The sequence below is a fragment of the Chelonoidis abingdonii genome, chromosome 5 (assembly GCF_003597395.2).
Source record: "Chelonoidis abingdonii isolate Lonesome George chromosome 5, CheloAbing_2.0, whole genome shotgun sequence".
NCBI classification, from domain to species: domain Eukaryota; kingdom Metazoa; phylum Chordata; order Testudines; family Testudinidae; genus Chelonoidis; species Chelonoidis abingdonii.
This window is the reverse complement of record NC_133773.1, coordinates 102,369,095-102,383,903: the sequence shown is the minus strand read 5'-3', so window position 1 is coordinate 102,383,903 and position 14,809 is coordinate 102,369,095. Positions and strand designations below refer to the sequence as shown.

At 41.5% G+C, this 14,809-nt stretch overlaps 1 protein-coding gene across 2 annotated transcripts in view; it reads left to right on the top strand.

Annotated features, from left to right (window-relative positions):
* Window positions 1-2,651: 2,651 nt before the first annotated feature.
* Window positions 2,652-14,809, top strand: part of PGCKA1 (PDCD10 and GCKIII kinases associated 1) — an 82,652-nt gene continuing 70,494 nt past the window's right edge. Inside the window, exon 1 of one of the 2 annotated variants that reach the window (XM_075066522.1) lies at window positions 2,652-2,734. The gene's annotated coding sequence lies outside the window, so the exon portion shown is untranslated. The remainder of the gene's footprint in view (window positions 2,735-14,809) is intronic. The other variant, XM_075066521.1, reaches the window with a different exon arrangement.

The following is a 14,809-nucleotide window of genomic DNA, read 5'->3' as shown; positions in this document are numbered from 1 at the left end:
CATATAATTAAAGTCTTATCATAATGCATACACACACATAGGGGCTAAATTAAGGTTATACTGGTGACCTTAATTCTGGCATTTCCTAACTTTTGAGTGCTTGACTTTGCAACCATAATAATGTTTTTTAAATGCAGTTTTTTGTATGCATGTAAAATAAAGACAAGAAGTGATTAGAACAAGAAGGGTCAGATTGTGAACTCCCTACCATCTTGGTAAGCACTAATTCACATGAATGACTTCAGAAGGACTACTTGGGTGAATAATTCCACACCAGTGTGAGTTGCGGGTCCACAATCTGGCTCAAAAGTTTTAGGTTAAATAAAGACTAGTAATTCCATGTGTAGGGCCAGATCCTGCCATGCTTACTCATGCTGAGCACCCTGTTGCATAGGTAACCCATTGAAATCACTGTCAGATAAGACTCTGGCTCATAGTGAAGGTTATCACCTGTCACTTACTCATCTCACTAGGCTGAATCCTGATCCCACTCAAAGGCAAAGTAACATAAATGGAAGCAGGAGCAAGCTCATGGGGCCCAATTCTGATCTCACACCTGTCTAAATCAGGTGGAAGCAATGCAAGTGTGATAAGCATGCCACACATGCTTAGGTGCTGCATGGGTAACAAACAAACGTGGGGAGCTCAGAGTATTCTGGCTGTCTCTGTGAAGTCAGGGTCCCTCAGGGTGCACATACCCTTCCAAAAACCCCACAACCCTGCAGCAGCAATTCTCAGAGCTCAGGTCACCTGACTTGGGTTTTTTGGGCTCATGCTATGGGGCTAAAAATAGCAGTGTAGCCATGGGGGCTCAGGCTGGAGCTTGTGCTCTGAAACCCACTGAGAGGGGTAAGTCTCAGAGCCCAGGTTCCAGCCCCAGCAGGAACATCTACACTGCTATTTTTAGTCCCATGTGCATTCTGGAGTTCAGTTGACCCAGGCTCTGACACTTGCTTCCACAGAGGTTTTTTTGCAGTGTAGAAGTATCTGCAAGAGACTGATGATTCCTTATAGTTGCCATCAGAACCTTGAAGTTGAAATCTTCATCATGGTTTAATGTAGGCTTTTTATAATTTAAAACATTCCTTATTCTTTAAGCCTATTTTCAACAATGCTAGAAACTTAGAAGGAAGAAATAAATGTATCAAACAGCTACTGTAGAAGTTACTGTAGTTAGCATGCAGTTTGAAAGCTCAGCTATGCTTAGCCTTTAAATAACATACTTCCTCTGTTTACATTAAGCACATCCAAAGCAATTTTTGTTAATTTGTTTACTTGCATCTATGTTTAGCCTTTGAATATGTAGCTAGAGAAAGGGGAGCTGTAAGAAACTGCGGCTAGGTGGCGCAGTTGTTTTACACATTAATGTTTCATCTTCTAAGCCGTGTCCAGTTTACTGAGGCCACAAGTGAAATGAATCTGATGTTCTGACATCTATACACTCCCCCTGCACATAAGAAAAATCACCATGAGACAACTCCTGCTCACTCTGAATACATGAATTGTCAATAGGATTCCTCACATGAGTAAGGCAATCAGGATTTAGTGCCACATTTTTTAGCATGATCAGTGTTCTCTTCTCACAGCCAGAACAAGGACTGCAATAACTGGGTACTGCTACTCAGATCAGAGGTGTGCTGGCAAAGTTGTATAGTTCCATATATATAGTTATTGTATTTTCTAATGCATGATAGCAATGCACCCAGCAGTAGAGTAGCTGCACCCAATACTATTAGCCTCATTTTCATAAGCCCTAAAACAAAAACAAACAATTAAAAAGGATTTAGTAGAATATTTCCAAAATCTCATCTGCTTAGAGAAAAGTGTGTGCGCAGTTTTGAACCCAAAACTCAGAAACAACTGACTGGGATTATACAATGCTGTTGTGATGCAGCAAGTTCCTTCCAAGACTCACCCTACAAACTCCAGGAATATCAAGAATCATTACTTTAATGCATATAAATGGAGAAAAAACAATTTGATTGGCTGCCTGCAGGAATCTCCTAAAAATCTCTTTTCTTACAACTAAGCATTCCCTCCTTCTTACAGCTAGGAGTGGGACAAGTAAGCACTCTCCTTTCATATCCTATCTGGAAGTAACACCACACCCAGAAGGCAGCTGTTCCAAGAAAACCAGTAACTTTTATGGACAGCTCTGATGTCACCCTTGTAGGCATATATGTCAGCTGTAGGACTGAAATCTGAGCAGCAGCAGCCAACATGGTGGTGACTACAATTCAGTGCCAGGTAAAAATACCTGATCTGAGATGGGGGACTTTCTGGTCAGCTTAGTTTGTGACTTTGGAGAATCTATTATATAGAATACTCAAAATACAGCGATAGTCTGTGGGTACATAAATTGCATTGGAGATTTTTTTTTTTTAATACATTTTACTATCCCATAGAAAAGGAATAAGATGGCACACTCTTTTTTTAACCTGACCATAAAACAACAAGGTTTGTCAGGTTTCATGTCCAGCTTGCAGGTAAAGGGTTACGGATTCTAGGAAGTATTAAATTCAAACTTTAAAGGATTTTATTTTCATCTACAGTCACATGATACCTTTATACCCAATGATGACTAACTACAGTGTCTCATTAAGAGGTCATGCAAACTCACAGGCTAAACAAGGCATTCTTACATATTTAACATTCAAATGCAGAAACCAAGCTAAGCCATGGGAGATTCTAATCAGAAAAGAGCTACACTTCCTGACCAACACAAAAGCTGCAGGTAGGAAACGTTCTTGTTCTTTTACGTTTTAAACTTCCAGATGTTAATTGTACTTTCAAGAGAAATTGTTTATTGGACATTTATTGCACTCTGTTTAGTTTTAACTTTTAGAAAAATCTTTCTAATAGTTTTGTCCTGAAAATATTTGAACTCCATGTTTCACCTGTTGCAGAGATAGTATTTTTTCCAGACAGAGATACAGACCACTTAGTAGAAAACCAAAGCAGATCAGATAGCTTTTTTTTAAAACTACCTCTGACTAATAAAAACCTAAACCTAAAAATATTTTTAAGTTAATTTTTTTATTTAACTGGTCATGTTTGTAATTATTAGGGCATATTTTAAATAATAGTTACTACACTCTATGCCTGAAAACGGAGGATTTGGGGAACCTCCGACTTTATTTATGCCTCCTCTGAATTGTGTATTGTTTGAGTCACTTCAGTGAAACTGTGGTTTAGTGGATATGACTCCACATTGAAATTATGTAATTCCAGTTTTCTGCCTTCTAGAATTTGGTGCACCTTTGTGAAAACTTGCAAGATAAATAAGAGGCAGGTGGGGGGGGCTTAAAAAATCTAAAGACAGAGCAGAATCTAGAAATGGAGGGACGCAAGTAGTGATTATAATACTTCAGTTAAAACTTAGGAAATCAGGTATGCAGGTTACAGCAAGCCATATTAACTTACACATGGAATGGCATGAGGTTTCACTGACCTTGTCAATATCACGGACGGTCATATTTTCACTTTTGTTGAAGAATTTTTCTAGCATACAATGTTAGGCAAAACCAAAGCTCGTTCTCTCTCTGGCTTGAAGATCTTCTCTTTCCACCTATGTTTTTCCTTAAACATCATAATTGTTTCGGATAATACACTATCCACTCACCATTATGTTCCCTTCGCAGGAATGCAGTACTCAGTCTTGTTTGACAATGCTAGCTCCATTTTCCATAATACTGTCCCCCTTGGGGATTCCCGTTGCTTCAAACAAATTAGTAGCGTTCATTAATTTACTCAACTACAGTAGTTCTGGTAGAGAGGTGGTGGGTGCAAGGAAGGTATTTTTGTCATCTTTCTGTGTAAAGTATTCTCTTGTTCCATCTACTATCAGCAGATATTAAAAGCAGAAGGGAATAATAATATTTAGCACTATGTTGCATTCTGTGGCCAAGCTTTCAAAGTGCTCTACAAAGGAAGCTATTGTCATCCACATTAACAAATAGGGAAGTTAAGTACATAGGGAGGTTATCAGCTACATTTTCAAAACTGAACATTGATTTTCAGTTCACTTTGTAGGTGCCCAATTTGAGACATCTTGGGCCTGATTTTCAGAAGGGCTCAGGTGAAGTCAGGCCCAAGATGTCTTAGTTGGACATCCAAAAACCTATAATCAGCCAAGATGGTGTCCACTTTTGAAATTCTGTCCAGAAGTGATCAGTAGAGGGCCACATAGTGATTCCGTGGCAGAGCCAAGAACAGAATTCAGCCAGGTCTATTAAGGCTGTGGGGCCTATCAGTGTTCTGAGTGTATATTACCCTTCAGAGAAGAACAGTGGGATTTGCAGTATGGGATCTTTGAAAACCACCATAGGCATGATCTTGCTGTCCTTACCCAGGAAAAACTCCCACTGACTTCAAGATTAGATTTCGTGTTCCCACAGAGGTCCTACTGCTTTAAAATTGGTTAAATGAAATACATAACAATTAAATAGTGATAAGCAAAGGGAATGGATTTTTAGCATTTTCAAGTTCCCATCTTACTTAGTAAAATTAATCTCAATAGTGACAGCTGAGACCAGGACAAAGTTCATGACAGGATTTGATGCTGTCATATAAATATTCTATCCTGTCCAAATATCAGTGTTTGTAAAGAAGAAAATTTTATGTTTAACTGACCCTACAAAAGCCTATTTGTTTTGTTTTAGTTAGGGGCTGGCCTGCAGGTAGTCAATGAAATCCTGACTAGCTTCAACCAGTTGTGTATGTGTTTCATTCAAACCTCCCTCTGAAAATTAGGAGTATTAGCATAAGCATGTTGTCATTAAGAGGTATTTGCACTTACTGGTCCAGATCTCCAGCTGGTGTAAATAGGCACAGCTCCATTGTAAACCTGTGTAAACCTGACACCGTTGTCCTGTTTAAACTAGTTAAATATCTGACCCATTAGAAGCAGGACACATTCAGCTGTATGCCTCCCGGAGCACCTGAAGCATGGGTTTGTGTCACTAACTTTGCTGCACTGCCTGATACAAACAATAATAATGTATTACAGTCACACCTAAGAGCCCTGGTCACGGACCAGGATCTCATTGTGCTAGGTGCTGTTCAAAGACCTTACTATCTAACCATAAAAATTACCTTGGGTCATATTCTGCTCGTAACTACACAGATGTCAATCTGGAGTAATACCACTGATTTCAGAAGGGTTACTGTAAATTTATACAAATATACTTAAGAATAAAATTTGGCCCAAATCATTCACAAGATCAACACAGCACATTCTTCAGGTTAACATATGGGGTATATCTGCATAACTGTACTTAAACCTGGAAAGAAAACACACCAAGAGCTCCAATCATCCCATTGTAGAGATTCCAATAGAAAACGGGCACTGCGTCTTTAAAGTGACAATGTCTATTATGACCCTTCTGTTTTAATTAATGTTTGTGCACATTGACTGGGTCATGGAACACCCATATTTAGCAGCTTAGTCATTAAATCAGCTCCATGTTTCATTATGTAGAATGTTCTTAGACAGTGAGCTTCAGAGACATCATATTAAATATTTGCATTGGTTGTGAAATATGACTTCAATTGTTATCATGCTTACAGATCTAGAATGAAAGAAGCATGATTTTTGAATGAGAGAAAAACAACCACAGTATTTTCCTACGAAACCAGTGCAAGTAATATAGATGCACCTGACTTCTTTAGCAGCTCAGCTGTGCTTTATAGCAGTAACCTAAGAATATCTACAGTAATTAGAATTTCTGCTATGCCGTTTATGACACAGTTCCATTTAACTTCTTGCTTTGTCATTTCACGTAAGCACAGAGTCAAATGCAGCGGTGCCTTATGGGACAGGCGTGGTAGATTCATACAAATCAAATATTCCCTCTGGTACACAGGCAATAAGGAATTAGTGGAAATTAAGAATTTGGGGCCAGTTTTAGTGGAGGGTCCAAACAGGACTAGTGGAGACTCTATTCCAGAGACTAGTGGACTCTATTCCACTAGTAATACTGTTATCTGGGAATAGTGCTGCTGTTATAAATATCACTAAATATTTTACAACCAATTACCGTGTATGCATGTACACACACAAGTACACAGCCTAGGGGTAACGAAGGGTCTAATGGTCACCTTTCAAGGAGAAAGGTTTGTGCTTGAGGAAGCTAGGTGGCTCAAGAAGCAAGATTTAATTGCTTTATCATCGAGGGTTAGAAACAGAGCTGTGTTAAGTGGGTGATCTCAATCTATGCTTCACTCAGTGTGTTTACACTGAATTTGCATTTCCCAAGTCTCACTTTGAGCTTGGGGGGGAAATGTCAGTATTCCCATTGATTTCAAATGAACTACGCAGAAGCTTAAAAAGTAAGCATGTGCTAAGCTGGGCTGGGGCCAGAGTGCTCAGTAACTTGTGGGGTACAGCCCGTACTCCCAGGAAGGAGAGGCAAAGACTGAGGGACAGGGAGAAGTGTGGGATTTGAGCAGTGCAGAGAATGGCCTGGAGAACATAAAACAAAAGGCCAAAAAGACAGGAGGAAAGTCTACAGAGCACTGGGTCTGTTCCTGGCTCTGCCACTGCCCTGCTGTGGGACTATGGGCAAGTCACCGCCCATTTCCCTCTCAACCCCCCTGGCCTATTTCAACATAAGCTCTTCAGGGGATGGGTGGTCTCTCAGTAGAGTGCATAGTACAGTGTCCCCGTCTTGGTTCCGCATCTTGAGGTGCTACTGTGATACAAATAAAATCCATTACAATGCAGATAACAAGCTATGGGAGGAATGTTAGGTAGCCGTATTATAAAACACCCAGCTCACAGTTTAGCTGGAATACCAGAGATAACACCTCAACTCCTATATCTCATCTGTCTACCTGAGGGTTGTATGTTGCCACTCATCACCAGAATCTCTGAGAGCAATAGGAAAGTCCTCAGTGAACTAGACAGAGGGTACGGTACATCTTCACTAGCAACATTAAAGTCCTGCCACGGCAGCTGTGTAGTCGCGGCACCAGCACTGGGAGACAGCTCTCCCAGCGCTATAAAAAAACCTACCTCCACGAAGGGCATAGCTACCAACGCTGGTGCACTGTCTACACTGCCACGTTACAGCGCTGAAACTTGCAGCGCTCGGGGGGAAAAGGGGGACAGGTTTCACACCCCTGAGCAAGAAAGTTGCAGCACTGTAAAGTGACAGTGTAGACAAGGCCAGAGACTCTAGCTCTCCTTCCCCCTTTGTGGGGAGACAGCTCTGCATGGGCAATGTTGTTTGTTCGTTCTGTCACAGTGCTATAGAAGTGTCGTTGGATTTTTAGTTAAAACAGTCAGAACTGTGGTCTAACTTTTCATCTAAAAAAGGAAGCTCTCCAGCAGCACAGTGCTATAACACACCATGCAGGAGTACTGGTTCCATACTGACTCACAGGCAGACTCCCATTTCCTGAATTAACAGCACCCAATCCAGCAGCACATGCATTTTCTCCCATCTAAACAGTGGCCTGGCTTAATGATGCTTCCTTAGCTCAGGGGAACTCAGAAGAACACAGCCCAAAAGTGTGGCTGCAGGCAGCAATGCTAGTGGACAGAGAATGGTAGATATTGTTGTGCTAGAGAAAGCAAGCACTGAGAAGTTATTGGAGATAGGATTGAAGCATAGAGTGCTCTTCCTTGCTGAAAGGCTGATGTCCAAGTGGGCATCAAGAGAGATTTGGAGGAATGGTTGAAAAGGATGATTTGAGGTCATAGAGGTGCCAGTGATGTTGCCACAAATACTAAGAATATTTCTGGGGATTGAATCCAGCATGCTTTCATTTGGACATGTGGAAGAACTCATATTTTGGAGAGTATGAATTAAATGCATAAGCAGTAACAATAGACAAACAAAAAGCAGAAGTTTCTCTTCATAGCTGACCTTTGTCTCCTCCACTTTTTCTCCAGCAATGTATTTAATTCCCTACCCCTCATATTTGCCATAAATAATTGCTGTGAAGTGCAAGTGCTTTTTGTCCTGGTTATAAAGAAGTTTTATAGTCCTGTGTTCCATTGGAAACTGACATGTAAAATTATTTTGTGGTTCTGGGGGAAAAAAAAAAAAAAGAAGTAGGAGGCTTCTTATGTCTCACATTATTCAGTGTCACTGTATGGCCACTTTGGAATCCTCCCCATTCGTTTAAGAGAGATTTGTATTTTTATTAAGGTACATAATGGGCCAAATTAGATATGTTGTATGCAAATAAGGCTGATTCCTTGCTGTAGCAGACCACTCCAATTGACCTCTATGCTTGATCCTCAACTTCTGCAGTGGAGAATGAAGCTCAAAGATGTAGGCAAAGTAGAGAGTTCTTGGTCTTCTTTCAGTCACCCTCACCCTGAGAAGCAGTAAAGATTTTATCCTACCCCACTGAAGCCAACAGGAGTTTTGCCATTGACTTCAGTGGGAGCAGGATCAGACCCTTTTACAACAAGGGGGGAATGCGTGGTGTACAGCCAGACTCCACACAGCCTTGCAGACTGTCCTAGTGCCATCACAAAAGCCACCCAACAACCGGCTGAAAGAGAAAGAGCTAGAGCAGAGATCACTCCATTGCAGCAGCACATGCTTGCCCCTGTGACTTAGCTCCACCATAGCTATGGGACCTCTGTGCATGTCTTCTGGCTACCACTTCTCCCCATCCCTCTACCACTGCTATACTTAGGGCTCTACCAAAATCACAGTCCATTTTGGTCAAATTCACGATAATAGGATTTTAAAATCATAAATTTCATGATTTCAGCTATTTAAATCTGAAATTTCATGGTGTTGTAATTGTAGGGGTCCTGACCCAAAAAGAAGTTGAGGGCGAGGGGCGGATCCAGAAGTTTATTGTAGGGGAGATTGCCGTACTGCTACCCTTATTTCTGTGCTGTTGCTTACAGCAGTGCTGCCTTCTGAGCTGGGCAGCTGGAGAGCGGCAGCTGCTGGCCAGGAGCCCAGCTCTGAAGGCAAAGCCACTGCCAGCAGCAGCAGCAGCAGCACAGAAGTAAGGATGGCCTGGTATGGTATTGTCACCCTTACTTCTGTGCTGCTGCCTGCAGATCTGGGCCCTCAGTCAGCAGCCACCACTCTCTGGCTGCCCAGCTCTGAAGGCAGCAGCGCAGAAATAAGGGTAGTATGGTATTTTGCCACACTTACTTCTGCACTGCTGCTGGCAAGGTGCTGCCTTCAGATCCTGACCAACAGCTGCCATTTCCCTGCTGCCCAGCTCTGAAGGCTGTGCAGAAGTAAAGGTGGCAATATTGCAACCCCTGTAAAATAATCTCGTGACCCTCTGCAACTCCCTTTTGGGTCAGGACCCCCAATTTGAGAAATGCTGGTCTCCCCTGTGAAATCTGAAATAGGACAGGGTAAAAGCACACCAAAGACCAGATTTCACAATCCGTCATGGGCTTTTCATGATCAAGAATTTGGTAGGGCCCTAGCTATATCACACTTGGGGGGATAGGTGCTATTTCCGAGGTGTGTGGCATCCGGATGCCGAGACACCTTGCTCCGGCAGATTGGCAGCTAAGGTCAGCAGCAGTGTGCTCACTTGTGGGATCCCTCGTGCTTGCTCTGAAGCGGCCACAGCAGCCATGTAAAAAGAGGAGCGTACTAAGTCTGACTGGCATGTGTGGAGTCACATTCCCACAATCTCCATGTACCTTTAGGCTTTCGATACCTCACCCCTCTGGCAGCTGGTCTCCCCGGACAAGACTATGGTATTTGCTCCTCTACTAAGGCTGACCCTTCAGCCCCCCTACGAGCCATTTTGCAGGATTGGTTTGTCAGCACTTCCTTTGAGGCTGCCTTACTTGGTGCACTTGTTAATGCCTGAGCTCTGTCTATTGCCTGCTCCCAGTTTTGGGCTGCCCATGTCCTTCTAGCAGCTGTACTCACCAGAGCAGTGCTGCCTGCACATGGGAAAGCCGGGGGCAGACTAACTGCAGTGCAGTTTCCTAGCAAGGGCCTTGCATTCAGTGCAGCAGATGGTGTGATGAAAGGGTCCAAAGTCCACAGCTCTGCTGCCTACTGCACCTTTTATGCTTCTTAGCAACTCAACATTGCCTGGTACTTAGTGAAGTTTCTTTCAGCATATACTGTAAAATGTTATCGGCTCTTAACTCCTGAACCTGGTTGTGATCTCACTTGCACTATTCTAACGGCACTGATTTCAAAGGAGTTACTCCCCTGATATACTCTTGCTAGATCAGCATACAGCCTTGTGGATATCAGACTCTTGAAGTAAACTGAATGCGCTGCACCTTTATAACTCAATGGAAAATGAGGTTACTGTGTCTTTAAAACTGAAGAAGGCGTTTTCGTTGTCCTTTATACCTCTATTTTTGGTTTGACTGCTTTGGGTGGGGCATGGAAAAAACAATATTTACCTGCTGTGTAGCTCTATTCTTTGCATATTTGTTTTTGTATTATCTTCAATCCATGCGACATCTGCTAAATTCACATGGGGGATGCCAGCCCATCGCTTCAGTTGTTGGAATACGTGTTCGTCTCTACTAAACAGTAGCAGTATAATAGTGACTAGGTTATGTCTGTGTGGTTAATGCCAGCAATAGATTCACAGGCAAAGATGCTCAAAGAGCAAAATGTGGTAGGAGCTAAAATTGCCAACCCCAAACAGGTCCTCCGGAGGCACAAGGAGCTACTGTCACCTACATGTACAATTTCCACTCTTAAAATCTTGTTTAATAGAAAATGTTTGGAAACGTTTTCTGTTTGGATGAATATAATCAGTTTGCTAGAACATTTGTCTAGTTCAAAATGTTAAATAGCAGGTGCAATGCCAGCAGTTTAGCAGTGTGCTTAAATAAAAGTGCCGTAGCTCTTACAGATTATTTCTGTATGGAGCACAAGCTGCTTACTGATTCTCTAAAGCACAGAATCGTCAACCGAAACAAAACTGTTTCACAAAATGCCTTTGAGTCTGATCCCGCTCCCATTAAAAACAGTGACAAAACTCCCACTAACGTCAACAGTTTTTGATTTTGAAAATCAGGCAACTTATTTCAGGTCTTTGAGGATTTGGAACCTATTATTAATTATTAAATAAATTATAATCAACAAATAAAAGTAAAAAATTTAGGCTCCCAGTTTTTTCAATTTAGCCTAAATTAATGTTGACTGCTTTTGCTGTCCACCTGTATACATACCTAGGTGTTGCATTTACAGCTGCATAGCAGTAAGGGATCACTTTCCTCTAACTTGAAATGTATTGTGCAAAATGAAACCAAGACCCAGCTAATTAGATTACTGTTAACTGAACCTTATTTATTGATGTAAAAGTTAGAAAAACAACCTCCATTCAGTCAGAAACCAATCAGTTCACTAGCGTATCATATACTTTTCTTGAATAACATGATTTCTAAGCACAGGACAAAGTATACAGTAGAAGCTTTGACAGGACCTTTGGTGTAAGAGTCACTGTCTTGTGTTGCACTAACTTACGTACTTTGGAGCACTGAAATCTACACTGCATAGTTCTAGGCTAAATAGTGGTGATGCTGCTTTGGAGTTTGGAAAACTTAAACCTCTGTGCATATGCAGCTCATCTCTCAAGTCAGTTTCAACAAAGTTTCTGAGACGGAGCATGAACAGTGCAATGGTCTCTAAGAAAGCCAAGTTCCAAACCAAGTAGGACTTTGTAGTTCTATATTAATACTTAGAATTGTACCCAGAAACAAAGTGGAACCCTTCAAGGCTGGTTGAAAATTTTGCATCAAAACTTGGGTTTTCAACTAAACAAAATAAAATGTTTACTTTCCTAGAAAATATTACATTTTTCATCAAAAAACCTGAAAGTTTTTGGCTGAAAAACAAACCAAAAAAACAACAGTTTTCATGTTTTTGGCTTTCCAACGCAAAGTTGAAATTTTCCTCAGAAAATTTCCAACCAGCTCTAGAAGTCTATGGGAGTAAAGGTGTCATACACTGTTAGGGCCCGATCCAAATACCACTGAAATCAGCAGAAAGACTCTGATTTCAGTAGACAGGAGCGGCTTTAGTTTTTTTGCCGCCCCAAGCACAGCAGTCAGGCAGCCTTCGGCGGCTTGCCTGCAGGAGGTCCGCCGGTCCCATGGCTTCAGCGTACCACCACCGAATTGCTGCTGAATCTACGGGACCAGTGGACCTCCTGCAGGCAAGCCGCCAAAGGCTGCCTGACTGCCACCCTCGCAGGGACTAGCAGGCTTCCCCCCACAGCTTGCTGCCCCAGACACACGCTTGGACTGCTGGTGCCTGGAGCCGCTGCTGTCAGTAGGCTTCAGATCAGGCCCCATCCAGGAAATTCTGCTAAGGAACGTGTCAGCCATGTTCTGCATTTGTTTTGTGTAGTCTTCACATGTAGCCCCAAGTAGAACCCACTGTAGTAATCCTGCCTGGAGAATACTCATACACTAGTGTGATAAAATCCAGATCAACCAGGCACATGGAGGGTTGGAGGAAGTCTCTTGCCTACTCCTGCTACCTGGAAATAGTGGCAGGAATCTATCAAGACCTGTAGATTGTGAACCTTGTTAATAAAAAGCGGGCATATGCCCTCAATGAGGGGAGTAAGCAAACTTCACATTCAAGTCAACGGACAGTGCAAGAACTGCAGGATAAAGTCTTTTAATAAGGTAATGCTACTTTGGTAATTTATTGAATTAAATCATACCAGCATACACTAAGAAGATGTAAAGCAGAGTTTATGTGCAACTTGCCTCAGGTGGCATGTGACCAGGATTTGTCATCGAATTTGGTCCACTGGTTGAATCATGCTTTGGGGGTTTACACTGGCATCATTAAATCAATTAAGTTAGACAGATACAAATTTATCTAATGGAGTAGGGCCTAAGCATTTAATAATAATATCTAGCACTTTTCATTCAGTGATCTCAAAGCACTTTACGAGGGAGGTATCATAATCCCCATTTTAAAGATGGAGAAACCAAGATACGGAGAGGTGAAGTGACTTACCCAAGTTCACCCATCAGACTAGTTCTGGCTGTGCTACTGGAACACAGGCCTCCTGAATCCCAGTCCAGCGCTCTGTCCACTAGGCCACACTGTCTCAATACACACACTTTTCAATTCCAGCTCAATTTCTTATCATGAAAAAATACATAGATATTGCCATAGATACATAGATGTCCTTGCTCTTAAGCAGGGGGGATCTGCCATGCCAAAGAGCCACCTGAAGCACATTTTTACAGCCGAGATATAAACTTCTGAAAGGAGAGTTTCTACTAGAAACGCCAACACAATAGTTACTAGTGTATAGCATCATGAGCTACTTCGCTATAAAAACAGTCCCACATGTCATACTTAACTGTGAGATTCTGGTTGATAACTTTGGTGAACAGAGCCTATTCTCTGGAAAAGAAATGGATTAGTTGATTGGCTCGATTCCAAACATTAAGTCTCTTCAAGGAACAAATGTTCTTCTATAGCTTGTAAGCATTGTTCCAGTCTGAGACTAACAAAAAACAAAACAAAACTGTAAATATAATTAAGATAAGAAATCAAGCACATTACAATTCAATAGCACAACTGAAATGCAACTGGATTTCACTGCCATCTCACAATTACAATACTTGAGCCATATGTGAATGGCTATCAATACTAGGATCAACGCTATGGATTTGCCATGTGCTTGAGAAATACTCTAATTGCAACATAAAGACCCTTTATTCTTAGTCTCCAAGTCATTGTGACCAATCATTCTCTTAACCATCTTCTCACCCCACAATGTCTTTCAGGGAAATTGCTATAAAAAAAAAATCAATTGAGAAAGTTCACAGACTCTATAAAATGATGCACATTAAATTACCCTATGCTTTACACAGTCATTCAAATGATGTTAAAAAAAAAAAAAAGACTGGGTCAAATACAGTACTGGAGTGGCGGTAAAATAATGGCACATAAAGGCATCTTCCCATAAGCACACACGATACGATACAGTATAACACAATAGGATACACGCTAGCTCAGATTCTACATAATTTTATTCCTCACATCTATTAGTGTGTTTGTTTTTATAAAAGACAAAATATAAGGAAATGGAGTTGGGTTTTTTTGAGTGCCTACTTAATATGTCTGAATGCCAAGTCTTTTCCTGCAGGATCTTACTGTTGGCTAGCTGCCGCTCCCCTACCTGGCCACAAAAAACACACCACAAGTACAAAGTTACTAGAAAGGCAAAAACAACAACAGCAAGAAAACATCTACAAGCATTATGTCAATTAAGAATGTTCTGTGTTTTCATTTTGATTATTTGATCCTTCTGCATTAAAGATTTGCTCCAACTTCCACTGAAGTCTTTTTATTGATTAAAATAGGCATAGGATCAAACTTTAATGTCCTAGAACTCCAATGTGATGAACATTAGCTTTATTACGAATTGAGGGCAATCAAGCCCCCACAGGATCTGTCTCTAAGTACCTAGGAACACTGCTATACTACTCAAACAAACTGTACTCTTCCTCTCCATCCATTCCAAGCCTAGTATTTCCGTCGAGGAAGGAATCTTCCTGAGGAATCCAAACAGGAAATAATATCCCCAACTCTAACACTGTTTATGCCCAAATCTCAACACAAGATGTAACAAGTTTTGTGTTACTTAATCAGATTACTTCTTTGTAATCCTACAAAATACCAGCAAGGATAAGAAAATGCAATAAATATCTGTTAAAATAGACACTTTCCATTCTGATTTTTAGTGTCCATAAAGAGCAGATGTGGGCAAACTGTTGCCCGTGGGACCGTCCTGCCCAGCCCCTGAGCTCCCAGCCAGGAAGCCTAATCCCCAGCCTCTTCCCCGCTGTCCTCCCTCCCCT